Source organism: Choloepus didactylus, chromosome 23, assembly GCF_015220235.1.
Source record: "Choloepus didactylus isolate mChoDid1 chromosome 23, mChoDid1.pri, whole genome shotgun sequence".
In the NCBI taxonomy this organism is placed as follows: Eukaryota; Metazoa; Chordata; class Mammalia; order Pilosa; family Megalonychidae; genus Choloepus; species Choloepus didactylus.
The window spans coordinates 24,024,478-24,051,700 of NC_051329.1; the positions used below are offsets into that span (position 1 = coordinate 24,024,478).

At 49.5% G+C, this 27,223-nt stretch overlaps 1 protein-coding gene across 2 annotated transcripts in view; it reads right to left on the bottom strand.

The window, feature by feature from the left end:
* TPST2 (tyrosylprotein sulfotransferase 2) overlaps window positions 1-27,223 on the bottom strand; it is a 48,852-nt gene that overhangs the window by 16,186 nt on the left and 5,443 nt on the right. Inside the window, exons 2-3 of one of the 2 annotated variants that reach the window (XM_037817131.1) lie at window positions 19,908-20,006; window positions 247-318 (exon numbers count right to left, since the gene is read on the bottom strand). The gene's annotated coding sequence lies outside the window, so the exon portion shown is untranslated. Of the gene's footprint in view, window positions 1-246; window positions 319-12,856; window positions 13,025-19,907; window positions 20,007-27,223 lie in introns of those variants that run through there. The other variant, XM_037817132.1, reaches the window with a different exon arrangement.

Consider the following 27,223-nt stretch of genomic DNA (forward strand, 5'->3'; position numbering starts at 1 on the left):
ACCTGTCACCAGGAGGATCTGTCTTTCTTATTGGCAAGAAGGAGCAGAGGACTGCCCTCTCTGTGTTGCTGGGATCCAGCTTTCTCCAGTACTGGGTTTCCAACCTGCTAGCTGAATGCAGAGGGAAAAGCCAGTGGGAAAAGCTTGTTCAGTGGCTCAATAATGAGGATGGGGCGCAGAGGTGGCTGTGCCAAGGCCTGTCTCCAGAGGAGCCAGGGTGTGGCTGGGCCTTGTGGGGGCACTTACCTCTCCTGGATACTCTCATCTCTGGGCTCCAGCCCTCCTGCCTGCTTGCCAAGACTATCCACCGGCAGATCCCTGCAGAGAGCAAGGAGACACTGCATCAGGGGTGGGTTCCATGGAGAGGGGTCAGGACCCCTCAGAGGAAAAGAAGGTGATTTGGGGCTCCCCAAGGGCACAAGACAATGACTTTTGAGGGAAGGGCTCTGGGAGGCAATTCACAACCCAGGGGGTGGCCTTAGGTCTCTGCAAACCAAGCCTCTCCCTACTTCTTGGCCCAGGGAACTTGGACTTCAGGAAAAGTAAATTCAACAATAAGCAACAACCACAACCACCACACCAGTATAACCACCTGGGACTGCTGAGTATGGATGGTCAGGTTGTGCACTGCACAACTCCATAGGGCACCACGTACCCAGCCTACAATGCATATGGTGCCCTTAGAGTGAGGCAATGGCCTGCCATCACCATCCACACTGACCAAATGTATGTCAGTTCCTTGTGCCATTTAATCCCACTGAGAGTAAAGTACTCAGATAATGCCCATTTTACAGATGGGAAAACAAGAGGAAGAGCAACCAAGGAACTGACGGAAGGAACTAGGATCAGCACCCAGATCCATGAGATCTGGACACCCAACACTTAACTGCCTTGTTACAGAAATGAGACTGTGTCCCTGACAGGGCCCGGCACACAGCAGGAACCGGCTAACATGGAACCAAGGAGTCCCGGTGTGTGTCTTGATCCTGTGTCCTTACCACTTAGGGTGGAGAGGATTTGAGTCTAATTCTCACCTGTCCCCATTTTACAGATAGGACAACTGAGGCCCACGAAGGGACATCATTCCACAGAGTCCCACATTGCATCTGAGCCTCAATTCCCCTCCTCTCAGTCCTGTTCTAGGAGCTCGGAGCGATTAAGAACAAAGTGCCGGGGTTGGACAACTCCCTGACTATACAGATTATCCCTCTCCTGAGCCTCAGTTTTCCTAATCTGTAAAAGGGGCTGTTGGGAGGTTTAAACAAGGATAATAATAAGTGCTGAAATTTTTCAGTTATTAAACTCACAGAGATAGACAGTAGATTACATGTTACCAGATGCTGGGGGAAAGGAATGGAGAGTTATTACTTAATGGGTAGAATTTCTACTTGGGGTGATGCAAAAGTTTTGGTAACAGATGGTGGTGATGGTAATATAGTATTGGGTATGTGACACATGTCACTGAATTGAACACAAGTAAGTGGTTAAAATGGGAAATTTTGCATTGTATATATGTTACCACAATAAAACTTTCTCAAAACTCAGCTATTATTATTATTTGCATCAGAAAGGAAATTAACTGGGTGTGAGCTGTTTTCTGTCTTTCTTTGCCCTCCTTCCCTTCTTATTCAATGCCCAGCTTCTCACCTCTGTAAAGTTTTTTGCTATCTCTAAAATATGAGCCCAATTAGTACCATCGAAACTCAGAGGCAGAAGAGTTTTGCCCTCAGATTTGGCTGCTTTGGGAACAAATAAAACCCATTAGGCCTGGGCACTTGAATCTTCCAGAGGTGGGTGGCGTGGGCCCAGCTGCCCTTGGGTGCCCCTTGAAATGTCAGTGAGCCCCAGAGGCTGCCAGGCAGGCAGTTCCCACGGCCCACCGGCTGGCCCTTCCCCTCCCCAGGGGACACAGGCCCTTTCAGAGCCTTGGGTGACCTGGAGCTGCACGTGCAACATGGGGCCACCAGCCACACGCAGCTCTTGGAATTTATATTCAGCCAAATTAAATAAAATTTGAAATTCGGTTCCTTGTTCACAGAAGCCACATTTCGAGTGCCCAGGGGTCAGCAAACTAGGGCCCTTGGGCCAAACTGAGCTAAGAATGGTGTAACTTTTGTTTTCATCATCAACTTTTTTTTTTTATTAAAGTAAAACAAACATTCAGAAAAGTGCACACATCCTAGCGTCTAGATGAACTAAAGCTTTACAATCTTTTTTAAAGATAAAAGCTTCTTGCTTCTTCCCACGAGGCAAGGCCAGCTAATGCTAAGGGAAGATGCTTCTCATCTCTAACCACAGGGGAGATGGACAGGGATAAACCCAAAAACCTACTGCATCTGCTCCAGGATTTTGAGAGTCTCCCCTTGGAGGTTCTCTTTCTATTATATCTCAGGATTAGCCTTTTTTTTTTTTAATAAGCAAATCTTAGCCTCGGGCCACAGTTCCTAGCAACGGCTGCAAATATGAATACAGATTCTGTATGTAAATCAGCTACTGCAGATGGAATTAGGCCTCATTTAATCATAATCATAAGTCAGGATCTTCACCACCCAGCAAGTTCAGAAGCATTGGAGGAGTCATATATTGGAGTTAGCCGTATATTACTTTCCAAACGCCATCACCTATATACCATGTGCTACCTCACAGTTTTAATAAACTGTAGCTTTAAATTTAGTTAATGCACGTGGCCATGACTCAAAAAAAATTTGAGAAGCTATCTATCATTCCTCTGAATATTACTTCCATATCTTATACTGTTCAAGGATCTTCAATAACTCCCTGTAGACTACAAGAATCTAGCATTTGAGAGTCTTTCTTTAGGTTCTGTCTACATTTTTTTTTTTTTTTTTTTGGTCCAACTGTGTTTCCTACTAGTCCTTTGTCCTCCTCCTCTATTTCAGTGCAGAAACTAATTTATGCTAAACGAGAATATATCAGTCAACCTAATGAACTCTCTCAGTGGAAGACTCTTTGCTTTGCTTTTTTTCTTTCAAGTGCAAATACTAAGTCCAGTGAGGCTGATCTGCTTTCTGCTTTTCTTCTGTCCTTTTCTATTACTGCACATAATGTTTTTCACATCTCTGCCATCATCAGAATGACTTTTTCTTTATTTCTGGTCAATTCGTATCTACTGTCATGGTTCAGGTCATGAAGGTTTTAAAGGCTTGTGAAGAAGGAGGAGGAGGAAGTGGAGAAGGAAAAAGAAGGAAGAGAAGAAAGTGGAAGAGGAGGAGGAGGGGGAGGGGAGAGGAAAAGAAGAAAAAAACAAAGACCACATGGGCCCCCACAAGACCTAAAATATTCACTGTCTGGCCTTTTATAGAAAAAGCTTGCCAACCACCAGCTCTAGCACATTTCCGTCTCTGCAGAAAGTTCTACTGGATGACACCGACATAGAGGATGAGAGGCATGGAGTGGCGCATCACCAGAGCCCCTTTCTCACAGGAGCAGTATCAGTAATAGTGGCTAACATTTAATAAGCACCTACTACATCTCAAGCCCCAGACGAGGGTTTTCCTTGCACCGCCTCCTTTCGTCCTCTCAACAGCCCAGTGGGGGTGGCACCCCATTCTCCATTTTATGGGTGAGAAAGGACTTTTGTCGGTGCAGAGTGAGCGTCACCATACCCAAAAGCAACACTACCAAATCAACCAGACCAACCAGCAGACAAAACAAACAAACAACAACAAAAAAAAACCCACAGGTAAGAAAAAAGGCAAAAAGGAAATACTTTCAAAATGCTTCCAGGGGTGGCATTTGAGTGGTAGGTAATTAATATTTTTCTCCTAAAGGCATGCTTTAGTATTGTTGTCATGTTGTCTTTCTATGCAATAATACCAAGACTAGTGTTTTTTTAATTGCCTGCCAGGCCCAGCATGGGGCCCGAGAACCTGGGTTCAAATCCCGGCTCCACCAGTTACCAGCTGTGGGCCCTTAGGCAAGTCACTTAGCCTCTCTGAGTCTCAGTTTCCTCATCTGTAAGATGGGAATGATAATATCTGCCTCATAGGAGCGTTGGGAGGTGGAAATAGGTTGGGATGTGTTGGAACAGGGCCTGGCACATAGCAAGTTCTATTTTAAGGATTTCTCCTTTTCCAATTTCATCATCCAAAACCTCGTAAAGTGGGGATTTTTATCCCCACTTGATAGATGAGGAAATTGAAGCTGGGAGAGAGGAAGTTATTAGCGGAAGCCACGCAACAAGTATGAGTTTGAAAAGCCAGTGTTCAATTCTGGCTCTGTTTCCAAGACATTGCCCTTGGCACTGGGTCATGCAGCTCATATCAGGCAACAGGAAAACCTCTCCTTCTACCTGCCCATGGGGTCACCCCAAATGGCTGCTAGAAGGGAAGGGAGGCAGGGAGGGATCGTCAATCTAAGGGACCCCTCAGATCGAGATCAGTTTGTGACACAAATGTTTATTGTGCATCTACTATGCACTAGGCTTTGCTCAAGATATTCAGGATACATCACGGCAACAGACAAAGGCCCCTGCCTCATGGAGCTGTTCATGCTGGGAAACCAGCATGTGATACAATCAGACCTTTTACAAATGCTTAGCCATTAATAAGGGGTCACAAACATTAGGGTCAAAGAAAGGAGTGAATTTACACTGTGACCCACACTGAGCTTTGGATCAAACTCATTTGTACTCTCTAAATCAGCACCATGTCTCCCAGCTCAGCGGGTCAAGAGATTCCCAAGAAAAAAGTGGCAGAGGGCAGAAGGGACTGGAAGCACACAAAGCCGGCTAAGGAGGTGGGTCACTGCACTTACAGAGTGAGTGATGCAAAGGCCGCCAAGGGGTGCCCTCCCTGTGGGAACCAGCTCCCAAACATTCCATCGCCACGGCTACTGCCCACCAGCCAGGCTGCGCTGACTGCGCCACTTCTCGCTTGCCCACCCCTGCAGAGCTGGGGAGACCTTAGCTCTCTGGGTCCCCGGGAATCAGAGACCTGCAAACCACTCCAGAGAGAAAAAGCTGAATTCCAGAAGGGCAAGAGGAAGTGGGAAAATAATAATTTTGATTGAGCATAAAAAGCACTTGGAATGGTTCAAGAGGGGAGAAGAGCAGGCAGGCTGGCATATTGCCTTGTAAACATTAACGTGCACTTATGGAGTGCTTACTGCATGCCAGGTAATGTGCTAAGGGGTTTTATATACATCACTGCAATTCCTCCAAACTCCTAGTGAGATGGAAACTATGAGGAACCGGATTGGACTTTCCAGATTAACCATCCATTTACTGGGGCTCAGAGAGGTGAGGCCACGTGCCCGAGGCCACACAGGTGGTAAGGGGGAAAGCCAGGGGGAAACCCATGTCTTCTCCCTCCAACTTCTGTCAATGGCTCCCTAGATCTGGGCTTTCTCCTCCCTGATTTGCTTTGCATTTTTTCACCTAAAACTTCCAGAGCAGGACCCCACATGGATTCCCAGCCTCCATTCTGAGGCAGAGTTCAGCACTCTCTTAGGTGCAAACCAGGGTTAGGGATTGATGAGGCCAGGGTAAAACCCCAGTCCCACCACTTAGTGACTGGGTGTCCAGGGTCTGCCTGCTCAGCTCTCCAAGCCTCAGCTTTCTCCTCTGAGAAAAGGGAATAACCTCTGCAGCAGAAGGAGGTATTATATAGCTTCCATAAAGCCTGGCACAGAGTCAACACATGAAAAATGTTAGCATTTAATGTTAATGATTTTTGTCGTTACGACATATGGACAAAGACGGGAATGGACAAAGACACTGTGATAGTTAATTTCATGTGTCAATTTGGCTAGGTTATGGTATCCAGTTGTTTGGTCAAGCATTAGCCTGCTTGTTACTGTGGGGGTATTTCATAGATGAAATTTGCATCTACCATCAGTTGATTGCACCTACAATCAACAAAAGAAATTGCCCTCAGCAACGTGGATAGTCTCCTTATCCAACCAGTAGACCTTAAAAGCCAGGACTGGGGGGGGCCTCATGACAAACCCATTTTACAGAAAAGGAGACAGAAGTGCAGAGCAGTGGAGTGCCTTCCCTGAGATCACACAGATGGTAAGTGGTGACCCCAACACAGTCAGTGTACCTGATGGCAGAACCCAAGCTCTTCGCCATCTCCCCAAATCCCGCCCAATTCACAGATGGGGAAGCCATTTGCCTGAGGTCAAACAGCTGCCTGGGGCAATGTCCAGCTCAGACGCCTGGCCCCAGACACCCAGCCTTGCCTCCAGCACCTGGTGCAGCCCCTGCTCTGGGCTTCCTGCTCAGAACCACACGGGGCCCTGCCTGGTAAATGCTGCAAACGGGAAACAGCTAGGGTGACCTTGTGGGGCTGGGGTTTCCTGCACCCACCACCACACACACATAACCCTGTCTCCATTCCTCTGCAGAGTGGCTGCCTGAGATCAGGAAATGAGCACTGGATTAGGAGTCCTGCAGACCTGGCTTTGAGTTCTGGTTCTGCTGATCCCTAGCAATGCAGCCCAGGGGGTGGGGGTGGGGGGTTGCAGTTACTTAATTTCCTTATGCCTCAGTTTCCACATTTGTAAAATGGGGGTGATAACAGCACTTATCCCACGGGGTTGTTGCGAGGATTAAATAAAAGAGCCGACACTCAGCACAGAGATTCGTTGCTTCCCTTTAAGGGGGTTCTCAAACTTCCGTGTGCACCAGAATCACCTGAAATGGTTAAAATGCAGATTCCTGGGCCCACCCCAAATGTTCTGATTTAGAAGTTATATGATAGGGCTCAGATATGATCTGCATTGTAACAAGTGCTTCCCCTCCCCACCTCTATGAAACACTCCTTGGGCACAGAATTCAGCCCTTAAGGACTATTTCTTGGGCGTCCACCTAGGTCAGGCACAGGAGCTCACCAGCTGGGTGACCCAAGTCAGCGACTTTGGTTCTCTAAGCCTCACTCACCCATCCCCAGGAGAAAGGTGAAAATAGTGCCCACCTCCTTGGGCTGTGATTACGTACTATTATTTCCAGGGCAGGCACAGCCTGTCCAAGAGGAGTGACCGGGCCACTGGGCAGGCAGATAAACCACAATGGGATAAATGCCAAGATGGGTATATGCCAGCGGCTGTGCACATCAGAGCAGCCCAGTGCCATGTCACGTCCCGTCCCAGACAGACGGAAGCCATCGCAAAGCAGCTTCTAGCCCCATCGCCGACATCCAACAACAGCCCTGAAAGGGAGCGAGCACCTCTGTGAGCATTTCACAAATACAAACAGCACAGAGAGGGCAAGTGGCCTGCTTGAGGTCACACAGCAAGGAAGGGGCAGCATTGGGACCTGAAGCCAGTCTGATTGGTACTTCAACCTGTTTTGTGCCTTGGAGACCTGTGGCTGTCCAGTGACACCGAGGGACCCCGTCCTTAAATGGGAATAAAATAAAATGCAGAGGATTAAAAGGAAATCAATTATAGTGAAACATAGTTAAAGGCACAATTATAAAAAAATGTTGGGGTATAGTATCCCATAGCCTCCTTGTTAATGCAATCAATAACAAGATCTAGTAGCAGGTCCAATAGCGATTCTAATTCTCATGCAGTAATGAGCACAATGATATTCTGAGATATCGGCAGCAACCAAAATGTGCTATTAAAATATATGTGGTCTCTATTGGTGGCAAAGGTCCAGGGGCTATTTCTATGACTGCAATTCGACACCTACATCGATATTTGGAGAAAATGTTAAATTAGGGTCAGTAAAGATCTAGATTTTCCCCTTCCAAATTCCTGGACTCTGGAATGTGGTCCAGGGTTTCCAATTAAGGACTCCTATCAGCACCGATTCCAGTGTGGACACAAAGTCTACTGGACTCTCCTGGCCAGGGGGCCACGGTTCTGCCTCCGGAAGGGTCTGGGCTCATCTTCTGAACCATTTCCTCTTCCCGCCACTGAACACCAAAGTGGCAGAGATCTGTACCGGGAAAAGCTTGCCGGCACATCCCAGAGCACGGCTCAGGTGATTTTACTTTAACAACCATAGAACTGTACAACAAATACTGAATGCAGTATTTTTAACAATCAAAATGACTGCAAAAAAAATTCAAGATGAACAAAATATCAATATTTTAATTAACAACAGACCTGTGCCAAGCTGAACTAGAGCCAGAAGCGAAAGGAAAATATGAGTAATCAGTAATACTGATCCTGACATTATTTAAAATCTTGATGTTTTGTTCATCATGGATTTTTTTTTGCATTCATTTAGATTTTTTTGTAACAGCTTTCTTGAAACAGAATTCACCCATTTAATATATACAATTCAATGGTACTGAGTCTATCACTATAACCATCACCACAATCAATTTTAGAACATTTTAATCACCCCAAAGAGAAACCCTATACCTTTAGATATCACCCTCACCAATCTCTCCACCCCCACCCAGCTCTAGAAAACCACTAATCTACTTCCTATCTCTACAGATTTGCTTATTCTGACCATTTCATAGACATGGAGTAGTACGATATGTGGTCTTTAGCAACTGGCTTCTTTTTCTAAGCATATGTTTTCCAAGGTTCATCTATTAATTTTGATTTTTAAAATTTTGAATTAAAATATTTATCTTGATTACTGTCTTAATGTCCCCTAACATTCTGCACCCGAGGTGGGTGTCTCACCTGCCACACCCTAGTTTGGGCCCTGCTGCCTGGAGTCACTCCAGATCACACCCATTTCTGCAAACCCCCAACTGAGGACATGGTTCTGTTCACATGTTTACCCAGGAGCCAGGGAGTGTGGGACCCTCAGAAAACCTCCCAGTCTGCACAGCAGGGGCTGCTGGAAGCCTCTGGAAGAAATCTACAGTGTAGTAGAAACAAATTCCCTACAAATCCCCATTCCTTCTCAAGTCACTCTGCCTGACCTGCCCAGAGAACTCTACTGCCATTACCACTTTGAAGTTAGCATTTATTGAGCGCTGACTGTCTACACCACATGTCACCTCCCACACACAGACCTTAATTTGCAGCATTTCCTTTTCTCCGAGAATCTCAGTGCACCCACAGAGGCAGGCAGCAAGGCAGGATGGGTCGGACATGGGGGTCAGGAGTTCACGGAACCGGGTCCATTTCTGCTGCCCCTGGCTGTGCTGCTTTAGCAAGTCCCCCAGCCTCTCTGAGCCTTGATCCTTGCATGTAAAATGAGTATGCAGGGAGCCCTCCCCATAGGCAGGGCTGTCACGAGGGGACAAAGAAGGTCCTTGGTGGGCTGTCACTTATGTAACTGATGGTGACCACTAAATGCACATTCTGTCTCAGCCAACACTGAGCTAAGGGCCTTATAAGTGCCGCACCATCTGATCCTCCTGGCCGCTCTAGGAGCTCCAATTTCAGAGATGAAAATCAGAGGCTCAGGGAAGTTAGGTAAGTTATCCAGCACCACGCAGCTGGCAGGGGCAGGGCCAGGATTTAAATTGAGGCCAAAACCCTGGGTATAGAAATTGAGCTGGTTTCATCTTTGTGGTTGCATATAAGGGTCCTCCAATTTTAGACCCAGCTTTCAAGGGGCAGAACCTGCAAGAAAAGCTCCCCGGGAGGTACAAAACCCACCTCTGGGTAAAAGTGGAGTCAAATGGATTTGGATCCTGGCTGTGCCATGAGCTGTGTGACCCTGAGCAAGATGCCTAACCTCTCTGGGCATCAGTTTCCTCAACTGTAAAACGGGAATCATACTAGCACCAGTGCCGTGTGGCTTTTGTAAGAATTAAATAAGATAATGCACATAAAGCACTTAGCACTGTGTCTAGCAAACAGCAGATGCTCTAGGTCCTACTGTATTATTACTGTATTATTATTATTATTATTGTGATTATTGTTATTATTACTATTAGTCTTTCGATTTTAGGTATCACACAGGGAGTCTCTTAAGACATCGAGATGGGGCACTGAGACATTAACCCAGGAGGCACAAGAAAGAAACTTAGACTTAGGTACTGGGGAGCCATGGTGGGTTTCTGAGCAGGAGAAGAGCAGCATGACTGAAGCTGCACAGGGCTGGCAGCCAGTGCCCACCTACAGGGTTGTCTCTGCCAAGGTCCTCCCTCACTGCTTCCACTTCCCTGGCAGTTCTCCCAGTACTGGTGGACAAAACCACAAGCACAGCTCCCACAGACTGTACCACACCCCACCCCTGCCATTTCCAGCCTTGCCTGCTCCCTGGGTGCCAGCTGGACCAGTGAAGACCCAGACGCCAAAAGGCCGGTGGACTTGAACCAGCCCACAGAGCCTCACCCCATGGGTGCAATGGTCAGGAGGCCCAGTGCTTCCTGTTGGCTGCCCACACATGGTAGGGGCCAAAGGGTGGCAGGAGAGACAGCCCCCACTTTGGAGGCATGAAGACTGGCTTCCAGTCAGGTCTACCACCTACTTTGCTGTGTGACCTTGGGAGAGGCCCTTCCCCTCTCTGAGCTCCAGTTTCGCCCATGGTGACAATTCCCATATGCTTAGGGGCCGGTGGAAGGATGCAACACCATAATACGAAGATGGTTTCCTTGGCTGTGCTACCCCTATGCACCAGGCACTGTGCTAAGAGCTTCTGGGAAATACTTTCATTAATGCCCACAACTCTAGAAGCTGGTACTTGCCCCATTCCTATTTGTAAAATTTATTTAATTACTTAATTCAAGGTACAATCCCCTCTCCCTATATATATAAAGAACAATATAGAGAAGGTTTAAGTCTCTTTGGAACAAAATCTCACCTTTTCCACGATGGTTGATCCATCTGGGGAGGAACCACCCACAACTTCCTTCTGTGAGTTTATAGCCAAACGCGTATGGGAATGGAAATTGCGTAAGGTCTTCCATCTTTGCATACTTCCTTCCTTCCCTCCTGCCAGCCAGCCAGTCACGTGCCATCATGTTACACCAGTGGTTCTCAAATGCAGGCAACTTTGCTCCCCAGGGAACATTTGGCAAGTTTTGATTGTCACCATGGGGAGAGGAAGGCGCTATGGCATTTAGTGGGTTGAGGCCAGGGATCTTGCTAAACATCCTACAGTACACAAGACCTTCCCCATCAAAAGAATTATCCAGCCTGAACGTCAGTGGTACCCCATGCGGAGGATCCCTGGATTATACGCATCCTTCTGGAATTTGCCTTGGAGATCCTCCCATGTCTGCACATTTGTTCCAACACTCAGTAAACACTGCCCGAGCACCTCTGGTGTGCCAGGCCTGGTTCTAGCACTAGGACCCCATCAGTAAACAATACCAGCAAAACCCCAGGCCTCAGAGGGCACTGCCATCCTTGGGAGGACATGCCAATTTACAAGTACCCTGATGGCTCTCCCTCCCTCTTTTGAATGGCGTCAGGGCAATTCCTGGCAGGGATGGTCCACCATTCATTTTGCCAAGGTCTGCCTCATGAACTTTTGGCCGCTTTCATCTTTGACACCATGACACACACATAAAACAGGAACAGGCCTCCTTGAGGCTACATGGGAGAGATTATCTAGTTGGGGGACCCTGGCTGCCTGCCCTGTGCAGCTTCAGTGATGCTATTCCTCTCCTGCTCAATAACCTGCCATGGCTCCCCAGTACTCCAGTCTAAATTTCCTTCCTGCTTTGCTAACTGCATCAGCAGCATCACCTGGGAGCTTGTGAGCCCTATTCAGTAGGTACTAAATCAGACTTTGCATCTTACCCAGACCCCAAGCATTCCTATGCACTGTTAAAGGAGGCCTGCTGGCCCAGGGAAGTTACTACCAAAGTACACTCCAAAGACCACCACCACCTCCACCACCCCCACTGCCAGCTGTCCACAAGCTCCCCGTCTGTACACCCTCGCCTACTTTGTATTGTCAAGTGGTACCACTTCTGCAAAGCTGACAATTCCTCCCATTTTTCAGATGAAGAGACAGGCTGAACAAGGAGTCAAGAGAAGCAGAACCAGAGGCCAGATCTCTAAGGCCTCTCTCAGCTCCAGCTCTTAAGGACTCAGCCAAGGTGCCAGCTTCCTGCGCAACTACTCCAGCAGGCAGAAGGTAGCTCGGAGCAGGAAGGCAGAAGAGTTACCACTCACCTGGCAAAGGAAGGAGAATTTGTGAGAGTGGAGGGCATCCGTGGGCCCGCTCAGGTCCACTCATCTAGGATGATCAGGCTGGGGGCACAGGCAAGGCTGGCCCTGGCAGCCACACTGGGTAACGTCAGGCCTTGGAGGGGGGCGGGGGGCGGATGAGAGCAAGAACTGCTGTTATGCAGCAGGGAGAAAACGCTCAAGAGCTAAGGAGCAGGTTAGGACCCCAGCTTTGCCTCTCACCAGCGGCACACGCTTAGGCTCAGTTTCTGCTCCTGAAAAGTGAGCTCACGGCAGCACTCCCTGCAGAGGGAACCTAGCTCAGTCAACAAACAGCAGCTGCCATCTGGAGCCCTGCCTTGGGCTGGCGTTGTACCACTCCACTCACCCTCCTACATCCTTCCAGCAACGACCGGTCAGCGTGGTTTTCGTCCTCACTAAACAAGACAAAAGGTGCACTGCCTTGCCCTCGGTGGCACACTGACACAAGCCCATGGGAGCAGTATTCTTGGAGCTACAAGGTCAGCTTTCAACGGAATCCTGCCTCTGGTGAGCTGTGTGACCCTGGGCAAACAGCTGCCCCTCTCTGAGCCTCAGACTCCTCAGCAGTGAAATGGGGACATGACACAGAGATAAGACACGGGAAGCTTCCCCTGGGAGTCCAAGATAGTCACCCTCAAAATATCCACCTGTGGGCAACTCTTAACTCTCCTCGGCTCCAGGTATGACGTGGTGCCAGGCCACACAAAGCTGGCAGCCCCCCGAGAGGGAAAGTCATTCATTCAAGAGCATGAGGCCGGTAAGCAGTGGAGAGCAGGGCCAGGAAGCAAGAGATGGCGTCTCAAACCTGAGTGGGGCACGGGCAGCGGCCAGCGTGGGGGCGAGAACCAGGCTCAAGCCGGCAGATCAGCTGGTGACGGAGGTTTCTCTCTCTGCTCCTGGCTCCAAGGCCTCTCTGAAGCACCCACTGCCCAGAAGTGTCTGCCCCCACGCCGAGGCTCCTCCTGCCCCTGGGCCCGGCCTGGCCGCCTGCCCATGAACTGGCAGCGGGCACCACCCCCACACCCCCCTGCAGCTGCAGTTCAAGGCCTTCTCGGCCACACAGTCTCCTTTTATCTGATGAGTACGGAAAGTTTTGCAACTTTTATTTTTTTACAGAGGTGAAATTCACATAACATAAAATTAACCATTTTAAAGTGAAAAACTCCAGTGACCCTCGGTACAGTCACAATGTTGTACAACCACGTCTTCTATCCGGTTCCAAAACATTTTCATCACCAATTTGTTTTCTGTCTCTGTAGATCTCCCAATTCAGGACATTTCATATAAATGAATCATACAATATGTGGTCTTTTGTGCCTGGCTTCTTGCACTCAGCATCATACCTTCAAGGTTGACCCACGTTGTAGCAGTGATCAGGACTTTGTTCCTTTTTAAGGATGAACAATATTCTCCTCCTGCCAAGGCTGCCCCATCCCCCTGTAATCCTCTCTTGCCACTGCGGCTAGAGGATGGAGCTACTTTAAAAATCTGACCACGTCACCTCTGCCTAAAACTGTTCTGTGATCCCTTGGTTTTGACCTGACATTCCAGTGCCTTCTCTCGTGGGGTCTGTACCAGCTCAGTCCGGTGGAAATCTAATGCAAGCCACACGTGAAATTTTCAACTGGCCAGTTGCCACATTAAAAAGGTCAAAACAAACAGGTGCAATTAAATTTAATAGATTTTATTTACCCCAATATGCCCCAAATATTAACATTTCAATAGTTAATCAATATAAAAATTGTTGATGGGGTATTTTATAGTTTTTTGCATACTAAGCCTTCAAAATCCATGGTGTATCTTGTGTATCAAAAGCACATTTCAATCCAGAAGCTAAATTTCTATTGGAAGTTCTCCAGCTGTATTCAGCATTCACAAAGTGTACGGTTGAAAAAGTACATTCGCACACCCAAATTGTTCCAAATACTTACAACCTTTCTAAGAATGGAATTGAGTGTGCAGATTTAAATTTGTTTTAAGAATTAACATTAAAAATCTAGTTTCTCAGCCTCACTAACCACATTTCAAGAGCTCAATGGCCACCCATGCTTTGTGCCTCCCAGACCGGACAGCACAGGTTTATAAACTCCTTAATTGTCTCCCTCCCACGCCTGGTTTCTAGATCTGTCCTTGACACACCGAGAAACGTCTGTGCACCTGCTGAGTTTCTCACCTCCAAGGTTTAACCTACACCATTCCTGCCCATCCCAATTCCCCTACTTCCTTTTAATTTCCATGCATTCCTTCAAGACGCAGTTCTGGGATCTTCCCTCTGCAAAGCCTTCCCCTGACAGTCCCTAGCCAGGACACCATTCCCAGTTGGCCAGCTCATCCCCCTTCCCTCTGCTGATACCGTATGCCACTCTGGACATTTGGACTGGCCCAGCGTTTGTGGAGAAGGCGGCCCTGTGCACTGGAGGACGTTCAGCAGCATCTACCCTCTAGATGCCAGTAGCACCCCTAGTCGTGACAATCAAAATTCTCTCCAGACCTCACCAAGTGCCTCTGGGGGCACAATCACCCCCGGTTAAAAACCACTGGTCTCCCTGTGTATATGTCATTTGCTGGGAGACAGTGAGTTCAGAGCGGGGTAGGGGTGACACTAAGTCACCCGGGTACCCAAAAGGAGCCCGAGCCTGCCGCCTGAACAGAAGAGACTCAGATAAGTATGTTCGAGTCTAGGATGAGGCTCACCTCCTCCAGGAAGCTTTCAGTGATTCCTAACCTGGTCAGTGCCTCCCCTGGGCTCTCCTGGACCCCTGCTCTCATCCTCAGTGCAGTGCCCTCCAGGGCAGGGGCTGAGTCTTGTTCACTGCTGCCTGGACACTGGTATACAGTAGGCACTTAATAAAGGTTTGTGGAACTGACCTGGAAAACAGGGATGGCTGAGGTTGAAAAGTCCCACAGGCACTTTTGCCTGGCTTTCTCAGCCTAGCAAAGATCTAATAACATCACAGCTCCGTTTACACACCAGGCACCGGAATTTAGCTCCCTTAATCCTACAACAACCCTTATCTAAGGCAGTGGTTCTCAGGCAGGGGTGATTGTGCCCCTCAGGGGACATGGGCAATGCCTGGAGACATTTCTGGTTGTCATGACTGGCAGCGGTGTGTGTGTGTGTGTGTGTGTGTGTGAGAGAGAGAGAGAGAGAGAGAGAGAGAGAGAGAGAGATGCTTACAATGTACGGGACAGATCCCACAACACAGAATTTTCCGGCCCAAAATGTGAGTAGTGCCGAGGCTGGGAAACCTGTAATCCAAGCCCTCCAACCCCTCAGCTCTATAAGGTAGGGATAATTATGCCCATTTAACAGATAAGGCGACTGAGGCACAGAGAGGAGAAGCCACATGCCCCAGGTCTTACCACCAAGAGGCAAATGAGGCAAGATGGGAAGCCAGGCAGTCCAAGCCCACGTCCCAAGGACCAGATACAGACTGAAGCTTCCTTCCATGGGCTCAGCTGACCACAGGAGCTACCAGGGAAACCAGGGAAGAGGCCAGAAGTCTCCTGGGGGCTTGCTTCCCCTGCCCCTCTCTCCCCGCCACGTGGCTGATGCTCAACCCAGCAATCCTACCGCTAATATGCCCGTCGGAAATGCACAGAACAGTTCACCAAAAGGCACTGAAATTGTGCCCAGCTGCACTGTAGCTTCCAATTGGAAATGGGCCCAACACCCATTAACAACAGAAGGGATAAACAAGTAAATAAAAAGAATACACACACAGACATACACACACAACCAGGAAAAAGAACATGCAACAATACAGATGAATCTTGGACATTATGCTGAGTGAAAAAAGCCCACACAAATGAGAACATACTGCATGATTCCATGTGTATGAAGTACAGAAACAGGCAAGCTAATCTCTGGAGGGAGACAGCAGGATGGTGGTTTCCCCTGCAGGGGGCATGATTGGAAGGGGGCACAAGGCAGCTTCTAGGGGCGACACTGAGAATACTCTTTTTCTTGATCTGGGTACTGGCGACCTGGCATATGCATCCTTTGAAAATCCATCAAGCCATGCACCGATGGCATGTGCACCTTTCTGGATGCATCTCTTAGACTTCAATAAAAATGGCTTAAAAAAAAAAATCACACTCTGTAAAATGCTGAGGAAAGGTGTTGCTGGCTGGGGTGGCCTCTGCCCCTGCCCTGTCCCTGCACACCTTTCCCGTCTGCTGCAGAAGGAACATGAGACCCCATTCGTTCAGTCAGTCGTCAACACTCACCGGCAGGTGCCCTCCCAGGGCGAGGCCTGGTGCCGGGCACAGGGATTCAGAAAGGAAGGCTGAGCCACACCTTCCGACTGTGCCACCTGCCCCCCAGCTCCTGGCACAGGAGTTCAATCAGTGAGCAGCTGGCTGGGGCGGCCTGTGACCAGGGGATGTCTGCTTGTCTTCTCTCTCCGCCACCCAACAGCCTGAGACTTTTCAGGTTTTTTCTTGAAGCTGGACCAGCCATTCTGGCACAGGTACCGGAAGTTTCTTTCTCTGCTACTTGTCTTTGCTGCTGTCTCCCGTTCCTCCCACCCTTTGCTCTTCCCCTCACAGGCTGATGACTCCCAGATTATCATCTCAGGCCCTCAAAGTCCTGCTCAGGTATCAACTGTCCCCTTGTCACCTCCACTTGGGTATCTAGCTGGCACTTTAACATCAGCGAGTCCAAAGTTGAACTCCTCCATTGGGAAGGGAGTTGGTGGTAGCTTGTGCTCCAGCCCAAAACTTCGAAGGCAGTCTTGACTCCTTTCTTTCTCTCCCACCCAATCCAACCCAGCAGCAAATCCTGTCGGCTTCACTTTAAGAGTGACCTGGAATCCACCTGCGTTCGCCACCCTGGTCTGAGTCGCCCTCATCTCTCATCTGCTTGACTCCCAACTGGCCTCCTGGAGCCTACCTTGGCCTCCTCAGCAGATTTTTCAATGAGCAGCCAGAATGATCTTATGGAAATGAAAGTCAAGTCTAGCCCTCCTCTGCTCCAAACCCTCCTGTAGCTTCCACCTCGCTCAAGAGGAAATGCCAAATCCTCATACAGCCCACCAGGCCTACAGGCTCTGTCCCTGTCCCTACCCTGCTGCCCTCACCATGCAGCAGCCCTGCCTTGCTCTCTATCCTCCGGCCACAGAGGCCCTCTTGCTCTTCCCCAAACTCAAAGGGCTCACAACTGACCCCTTCGAAGAAGCTTCTCCTGATCACCCACTTAATACTGCCCCCTTCCCCACTGGCATGGCAAGCCACAGCCCCTCCTTCTGCACTTACCACCATAGAACGGACTCATTATATTCAGAATTCATTTTCTGGGGTCTCTGATGAATGATTTGTTCACTAGGGTGTACTTGGTACACAGTAGGTGCTCAATAACTGTTTACTGAATGGTATTCTCACTCTGTGCCCTCTGTCCCAAGGGCATGTGATCCATTTGGTCTTCTGGCTCCTCTGACCCTTCAGCATCATAACCACAAAATATCCCCCTACCAGCCACGGATGCTGGTATTCTCAACGCCATTGCAAACTCAACAGACAACCTGCCCTCACGTGGGCCCTTCCCCAGCCAGGGGCCTTCCTAGGTTTCCCTGATGGAAAAAGCAAGAGCCCCTGATCCCGCCCCCCACCGTGTCCTGTCCATCACAATCACCCTCCTGCCTCTCGCTGGAATCCAGCCACTTCCCCCCAGTACTTCCCCCTGGGTCCAAGCCACCCTCGCCTCCCACGGCGTCGATCCGCCTCCATCCCTGCCTCTGCCCATTCGGCCCGTCTGGCTTTTACTACACTTCCGAGGCCCCCCACGATCTTCAGGATGCCTTCTTAACACAGCTTACAGGGGCCTCATGATCAGACTCCCGCAGTCCACCAAACGGCGCTTGTATCAGCCCTGCGGGTAGCCAAGCAAGCAGGGTGTAGGGCGAGAGGTATAGGATCATCTCTGGTCACCGCCTGAGGAGGCTGTCCAAGAACAAAACCCACCCAGGAAAGCAGAGCCAACGGTCAGACACCTGAATCCCTGTGGGATCCCGGGATCCAGGGCTCTCCCTGATTCTCCGTGGAACCCAAGAAGCACACAGCAGCCTGCGTGACCTAAGTCAGCGAATGCTTAAGCTGACCTCCCTAAGGAGGAAGGAATGTGCAGATGGTCAATGTAAGCTAGACACCAGACCCTCCTCCGTGCAGGATGTTAGCCCGTGCCCTACACTTCTCCGGAATCCTTGAGGTGTTATCGTGTCTACTGTTATTTACAAATAATGCACATGCTGAGGATGGTTAATCTTTCCCCTATGTGACACAGCCCCTTTTGCTGTATCTAGGTCCTTATGCTCACTGGAATGTCTTTGCCTTGGGCCTCTATAACTAGCCTTGCTGATTCCTGCCTCAGTGCAGAGTGCCTTCACACTGAGCTCTGAACCGGCCACTGTCAGAGCAGCTTCTCTGACTTGCTTTACTCCTGTAAGTAAGTTTCTATAATAAAGTTTATGTCTCACTCTGTTCCTGCTTTTATGTTTGTTTGTTTTGTCTCTCTGCCGGATCAGCCCCTACGGGCCAGAAGAATCCCTGATGTTCGTTGGGTTCCTAGATCTAGCCATGCCTTCAGGCATGGCATAACTTTCCCTGGATATTTTAGTTACAGAAGCCACAAAATTTATTTATTTATTTATTTATTATTTTTTATTTTTGCTTAATTCCATGGGAGCAGGGTCTCCGTCTCTGGTAATCACAAGTCCCAACTAATATGAGTTCAATATGCATGTCCTCTCCCCAACCTTATCTTGGCTAGCCTGTTAATTCCTCAGCTTAAGCAACACCTCCTCCAGGAAGGTTTCCCTGAACACCCAAACCAGATTAAGTACCCCTCTATGTCTCATCATTCTCCATGGTAACTGCTGTTGTGTTCCTCTGCCTGCCAGAAACTCCCAGGCCCAGTGACTCAGCTCCAGCCAGTGAGAGGCCACAGATACCCACAGATAGGCACAATTATCAATCCGTCCCAGGATTTGTAAGAATTTCTTAGGGTAATGGCACTCTTCCAGCTAGCAGGATGTATGCTCGAAGTTGTTATCAGAGAAAGCATACCTGAAAATGAGGCTCCCCACAGAAGAAAGCACATCTGAGAGATACAGGGTGAAAGAGACAGTGTCCCGATATGTTGGCACACCTCGGTATAGCTATACGTGAAAGCAATGTGCCTTTGGACTTTCCATTCCCCTGAGCCAATCAATTATATATTTTTTCTTTACCATAAGTTATTTTGAATTAGGATTCTACCACTCACAGCGTGACTGACGTGGGAATATAGTAGGGTCTTTTTGACTTCAGCTTGCTGACCACTCAAAGTCTTCCCCAGTCCTCCAAGTGTGATTTTAAAAGTCTATTTTGATGAAACTAAGCAAAATGTATTTCCAAAACAGCCATGAAGACACAGGGTGATGGCAGGGATGAGCTGCCCACTCTCGCTTCTGCTCCAAAGGAAGCCCCATCTAGAATACCTTTACAATAAGGCTGTCCCACTGTTTTTTTTGCTTTGAGAGTCTCTGGCTAACTTCCCCCTGCCCTCCACCCCCCACTGGAGTTTCCGGTGGATTGCAGTACATTCCACATCTTTGTCATGGAGGTTTTGCAATGGCTGACAGCCAAAAGGTGGAGCAGCTTGACCAGGAACAAAGCAAGCAAGTAATAAATAATTGCTGGATGCAATGTTCCCAGATGAGACTACCAGAACCTTTTTTCGTGGGTGTGGTTTATCCAAGAAGTATTAGGCTTTCATCCTGGGGGATAGTTTGAGCATTTTACTGAGGGGGCTGGGTGGGACTTAGGTGGCAGTTTTAAAGACCATAATGTGCTGGCCCGAGTTCTGAAGTAGCACATACCTGGGAACCCAGCTTCCTGGGGCATTAACCTGCTCCTCTGTCTCCCGCTTGCACAAATGCAGTCCGAGTCTGGAAGAGTCTCCTCCCTCTTACTTGCTCCTGAAAGGCAAAAGAAAAAAAAGGAAGAATTTTAAAGGCTTCAAGAGCTGCTCAGAACAAGAACACTTAAAAAGTCACAGAGAGAAACCCATGAGGGAGAAAACTCTCTTCTCTTCACTGTGTGGAGTGGGTGAGCTGCTTTCCCCCAAGGAAAATGACTCGGGGTTCTGGGGGGGACCTGGGGCATTCCCGCAAAGTACTTCTTAACATTGTTCCATCTGTAGGCTCACCTGGTCATTCCCAGGAAAGAGGCAGGGAGCACAATAATATAGATTCCCTTACATTCTCTGAGCCTCGGTTTCCTCATCTGTAAAATGGGTAGAGAATAACATAAACAAAGAAGCTTTGAATTATCCAGCACCTCTATGCTCCAGGCGCTGCATAACCATTATCTATCATCCTCAGGGCCACCCATGAGAGGGTCTCTCTTATGATCCCCATTTTATGGGCGAGGAAACTGAGGCCCAGACAGGGGAAGTGTCTGGCCTGAGGTCTCACGCTTCATGAGCAAGACAGCTGGTGCTCCAACTGGACACATCTGACCCGAAATCCCCATCTTTCCACCACATCAGGTCTCCTCTCGCAGCCTGTGGCCTGGGTCACAGGAAGGTGTCAGTGACATTATGAACAAAAAGACAAAAGTCCTCGCCAAGGCACCCGTTTGATCAGAACCAGGCAAGTCTCAGGTGTTTGTGGAATGAATGGCTGGAGAAAGATGGGAATCCCTCCAGTCGTCTTTCCCCCAACCTGGGCCCGCTCTGTCCCAAGTCCTAAGTGGAGAAGGTCCCAGAAAGCAGAGCTGGGCAAAAGGCGGCATGGAGCAAACGCCTCTTTTCACCAAAGAAGCACATACCTGGGCGTCTTCCCTATCAGAGGTGTGGGCTCCCAACCATAGGCCGTCACCCACCAGCTTACCCAATGAGTCACTGCCTTTGATGGGCCATAAGAGGAGAAAATGTGCCATGAACTTCCCCACCCAGTATAACCCTGGACCACTCAGGGACTCCAGCAGGAAGACGCCCCACAGCTTTTGGGGTTCATGGCCAAACTCGAGCCCTTTCCCCCTGTCCCTGGGCCCCGCCTGGTCTCAACCTCCCATCGCTCACCTGCGGGAGCCCGAAGCTCCCCACATGGGTTAGGAGCCTGAGTGCGAACCCCAGCTCGTCCACTTCCCTGGACACGTGGCCCCTGCTCTCCGGTACCCCATTTCCCTCATCTGTAAAACGGGGATAATAAAAGCGCCTCCCTAGAGGGTGAGATGAGTTTGCACATCACTGAGTTTGCAATGCCCAGGGTCCCCAGCACACTCTAGGGCCTCTGTCAACGCTGGCTGTGATTAGGATGATTTTTGTACCTAATGCCTTCTTGCAAACTCTGCCACCACTGACACTATCCCCTCTTCCAAGGCTGCCTCCCTTTCTGCCTCGTTTCCACAATCATTACGGTGAAAGTAACAGTGATGATCGCAGCCCCCAGTTGCTGAGGGCCTGCTACGTGCAAGACCACACTCAGAGCACTTCGGAGCAGCCTCTCCTTTCACGGCTGTACCTTTCCCTTCAGGTCCATCTTTCCCCCTCAAAACATCAGCCCCCCCCTCAAGGGGCAGGGACAGTCTGCCTTGCGCATGGCTCTACCCCCACCATCAGCACAGAGGCCAGCACCCAGAAGATGCTCCATAAATATTTGTTGCATCAGTGAAGCCCAACCGAATCCTCATGAAAACCCACGGATCTAAGTGATCACGGTACCATTTTTAAACAAAGACGAGAAGGGCACAAAAATTATTAAGAAAAATACCAAAGGCCGCACGGCACATAAAGGTAAAACCTAGATTTGAACCTGGGGCTGCAGCATGCCAAGCCCACGCTCTTACTAATCAGGGAAATCCCACATCCCGAACGGGCTCCACCCCGCGGGGAAGCCTTCCTGTAAGCTGCTGCCAAGGGCTGGCCTTCCTGAAAAACAGCAAGGCTGTCCTTTGGGGGAAATCTTCAGGGTGGACCTTCTTTGTGCCAAGCAATCCGATCCAAAGCCCTCCTGCCCTCCCCCAGCACGGAGCTGGTGGGTCAGCCTGGGAGAGCGACGCCCAAGTAACTAATAATCGGCAGAATGAAAGGAGAGCAGGATTAGGGGAATAAATCAATCGTGCCAACAGGGGACGTCGGGAGAATGAGCCCTGAATTCCGGCAGGTGGGGTGGAGGTGGGGAGGAGCAGGAAAGCATTTAAGCGGAGTCTAAAAGGATGGGGAGCATTTTAACCAAGGTTAGGTGAGGCTTCCCAGGCAGAGCAGGGGTGCAAGTGTGCGGGAATTTAGGGGGATGGCAAAGGATTCACTGCAAGTGGAAGAATTCGTTGGGGGGAAGGGGGAACTTATATTGATAGTAACAGTAGCAGGTGTTACTCGCTGGTGTCTACGAGCTCAACACGTCTTAGGTCACTTAATCCTCACCCTTCAGCTAGGAGGGTGGTACTGTTATCATCCCATTTTACAGATGAGGGAGCTGAGGCCCAGAGGGTAAATCCACTGGCCTGAGATCTCTCCAGCGGGTTCTTTTATTTTTTTTAATACTGCCTTAAAAAAAAAAACAAAAAAAACCCAGCTTTATTCACATATCATATAATCCATCCTAAGTATACAACTAATGGCTCTTGGTATAATCACATAATTATGCATTCACCACCACAGTCAATATGAGAACTTTTTCATTTCTTCCAAAGAAGACAATCCCGTTCCCCTTATAATCCCCCTATTATTGACATTTAGCTTTGGTATCGTGCCTTTGTTACAATTAATGCAAGATTATTACAATGTTACTGTTAACTATAGACCTTAGTTGACACTGATTGTAATTTTTCCCCATATAACACCCGATTATTAACACCTTGTAATAGTAACATACTTTTGTTCTCATTCCTGTAAGAACTTTATTATATTTGTACAATTAACCACCATCATTGTCCACTTCAGGTTTCGCTAAGTTATACAGTCCCAGTTTTTATCCTCTAGCTTTCCTTCTGGTGACTTAAAAAACTCTAGCCTTCCTCTTTCAACCATACTCACACTCCACTTTGTTAATTACACTTATAGTGTTGTGCTACCATCACAGAGTTGTGCTAACCATTTCCGAACCTTATTGAACGTCCTGTACTCCTCAATCATCAATTGCCCAATCTCTGCCCTCTATCTCCTGGTAACCTGTGTACTCTCCCAGAGTTTGCTCATTAAAGTAAGCTCATTTTAGTGAGACCATACAATGTTTGTCCTTTTGTTTCTAGCTTATTTCACTCAACACAGTGTATTCAAGGTTCGTTGACCCCGTTGCATACCTCACACCTTCCTTTCTGCAGCTGCACAATATTCCATCGTGTAGATACACCACAGTTCGCCCTTCCATCCAGTGGAGTCTTGAACCTACACTGGATGGTTTTAAAGGCTGCGGGCTGAGCCTCTACTCTGGAGATTCCCAGCGGGGGTTCCTAGAAGATCAGTAGGGGCAGCACCAGGGAATGTATTAGAGATGCAAATTCAAGGCCTCCCCCAGACTTGCAGAAGGAGAAATTCTGGGTGTGGGGCCATCAATCTGCATTGCAAAATGCCCTCCAAGAGACGTAGATGCACCCGCCCAAGTTTGAGAAGCTCACAGAGGGGAAGGGAGGCAGGCAGGAGGACAGGGGCCATCCTTGGGAATAGCCCCACCCACTGTTTTTTACAGGTAATAGGGAGCTACTGATGGCTTTTGAGGCTGGATGCTGCATCTTCTATATTTGGTTTGCAGAAGGGCCTTGTGGGGCAGATGAGGGAGGAGGGTGTGCAGTGATACAAGATCAGGCAACAGCCAGAAAACTGAGGTTCTGGGGGCTACGGCCACAGAGCCCCTGCCTCAGAACTCACTGTCCCAGATGGAAGGTCAGCAACCTCTGAACCTGACCCCTGCAGCCACCTGAAAGGCACACAGAGACTCTGAGGTCCTCAGGGAAGGAAGAGCTTGCCCAAGGTCCCCAGCAGGTAGGTGAGGGCGAGCCAGGCCTCAAACCCAAATCTCCCAGCCCCTAAGTGAAGATTTTGCACACGACACCCACAGCGGGGAGTCCCCTGCTAAACATACCCTCTGTACTGCTCAGGGTTTCCAGGGGATGGGGGACCCAGACCCCACTCTTGACTACAAAATGGTTTGTGGGATCCTGAGCAAGTCACTTCGAGTCCCTGGAGCTGTTTCCCCATAAGTGAAAAGAAGAGGTTGGACCCAATTTCTCATCTTGCCTTTGCCCCCAAAACCCATAGCCCACAACTCTGTGTTGATGGCCTACTACGTGCTCAACAAGTAAGAAGTGAAGGGACAGCATGGAGCCTGCCTGGGGAGCTCGTGGCCCCTCTCGCTGACAGAAAGGTGGAGGAGCGCCGTGCTGGTCTGTGTACCTACTGTGTGCTGGCCAGACTGTGTGTGTGAGGGGGCTCTCAGGGGCAGGGTAACCCCACTCCCCTGCCCGGGCTGGACACGGAGGCCACGCTGAGCTCCCCAAACCAAATCACACCCAAAATGGCATTCTACCCTCTGGCCCCAACCAGGACTTCCTCTTCCTCCCGAGGGCCCTGGGCGGGGTGGAGGTGGGGGGGCATGTGTGTGGAAAGGTCAGAGGTTGAATCAGAATCCCGCACATCCTGCCTGGCCTCCGCCAGGCTCCTGAGCCAACTGGGCCTCCATCAGGGGAGCGGCAACGACCCCTCTTGCATGCCCCTGGCAGGGGTGTCTGGCCGTGTTCTCGGGCCGGTGGTTCAGAGGCGGGATGTCACAAGCCAAAGGAAGTGGGCCCCAAAGTTTCTAACTGAGAGAAAGGAAGGGCTGTGATGGGTGAGTGTGTGTGTGTGTGTGGAGGAGGGTGAAGGGAAGGAAGGGGGAAGTGGCGGGTGGAGGAGGAAGGAGACAGACAGATGGACATGGGCAGAAACAGAGACAGGGGAGAGATTACATGGGGGAGACAGAGATTTGGGGGGTGGAGAAGAAAGGGGGAAACAAAAATCAAAAACTTGACAAAAACACTGACAAAGAGCAAAGCAAGGAGCAGAGGCAGCTAGAACGGGAACCCCAGCTCTGGCAGCTGTCCATCTGCACCCACAGCCCTGCACCCACATCACAGCTAATCGGGCCATCCCGTGTCCCCTGGTCAAAGTTCCTGGGGGCTTCAGGGAAGGAGCAGTACATGAAGAGCAAGGTCACTGCTGGCCTGGCCCCTCCAAGCCCCCCATTGCACACCGTGGGGCTCCCCAAATTCCTCTCAGCCGAGGACCACTTTCCTGATATTGGCTGCATCCCGGGCCCCCTCTACTCTTACTTATTTAATCTTTTCTTTACATGGTGTTGGTATTTTAAGAATATATTTTAAAAGGAAACTCTAAAACCTGCCCTAATTGGAAAGCAACTGCAAAACTAAATGCAAAAGAAGGAATGCTTGCTACTGAAGAGCTGGAGGCTGCAGACGGATCCCAGCTGGGGGGCCTGCTCTTTGCTCAGGCGGATGAAGCATTAAAGACACATTAGCACTAAGTGGGGACTTTATCCTGGAGGTCAGCCAGAGGGTGCAAGGGCCACTCTGCATCTAATGGTCCGTGTTCCATCAGACGACAGGTGCCTGCGCCACCCACCCTGGGCAGCAGTGGCCTCCAGGGTAAAGTCCAGTTCTTCCTGGCGCTTGGGGCCACACTGTGACTTGACCCCTGCTGGCCTCTGCAGTCAGCACTGTCACTTTCCAATGTTAACCCTCCCTCCCCAGACACACACAAATATACTACATTCTTTGTGCATGAACTCTCAGCCTCGAAGGTTGAGTGAGCATCTCCTGCTCCAAACTTTTGCCCCTGCAGTCCCCTCTCCCTGGAAAACCTTCCCTGCCCTTCTCGACCCTGCTCACTCCTCCTAACGCAATTCAAATGCCCTCCTCCAAGAAGCCTTCCCTGACTGCCTCCCACCCCTGTATCAGTGTCCCCAAGGCATCTAGAGCACCCCGTGGGGGCCTCTGGTGTTGATGCACCTGCCTCCCAGGCAGGAATGTGTGGGGCTGGGACCCCATCCTAGTCCCCACATTTTCTCAGCTCCCAGCATGGACCTTAGCTTCCAGGGCAAGCTTCATGGGTCGACTAAATGGGAGAATGAATGAATAAAGAAATGAAGGCACCCGGATGCCGTCCGACAGGCCAGAATCAAATCAAAACCCCGCTCTATGAAAAAGTTGCAGGCAGAAGCTCCTGTTCAACACGAATCAACCTGGCTCAAATCGGACCTCGCCCTCTCCCTGGACGGCAGACTTGGGGGGAGCACCCAGATGCTGTGAGCCTGTTTTCTCATCTATAAAATGGAGACAGTTAAGAAAAACATCTGTAAAGAGTTAAGAACCCAGCAAGTACTCAAATATTAACCACTATCATTATATTGTTATTACCTATTACACTCACCAAACCACAAAATGTTAGAACGTGGAGGGACCCAAGAGATTGAGGCCGGGGGTCGGTAGACTTTTTCTGTAAAGGGCCAGATGATAAACATTTTTGGCTTTGCAGGTGTGTGTTGGAACTACTCAACTCTGTCCTTGCAGTGCAAACGTAGCCACAGACGAAATGTAAACAAACAATGGTGGCTGCGTTCCAATAAAACTTTATTTATAAACTACAGTGGGCCGTAGTTTGCTGACCTCTCTGATCTAAGTACTCGGTACTTGAAATATGGTCTTTAGATGACCAGTGTTGGTGTCCCCTGGAGGCTGTTGGAAACGCAGTCTCGGGCCCTGCTCCAGACCAGCTAAATCAGAATATGCACTTTAACAAGATCCCCAGGAGATTCGTGTGTGCACAGAGATTTGAAAGATGTTGGTACCAGCTTCCTCGGTTGACATCTCAGGTCAGATATGTGGCTTACTCGTTTTCTTATCTGACTCCTCCACCAGAGGGTAAACGCTGGGAAGACAGAGACCTTGTCTCATTAAGTCCTGCACTCCAGCATCTAGCTGGGAACCTGCCATGTGTCCTCATCTGAGTCTTTACTAAGCACCTACTAGGTCCCAGGACCAGGGGCTGGCATGCTGGTTCCCACCCAAGCAGGGATGGGACGGATGGATGACACCCGCAGGCAGCCTTTGGGTTTGGCCAGAACTTGGTTCGACTGCTGATGCTGTCACATCTGTCTGATGTGACCTTGGGAAAGCAATCTTCCCAGCTCTGAGGCAG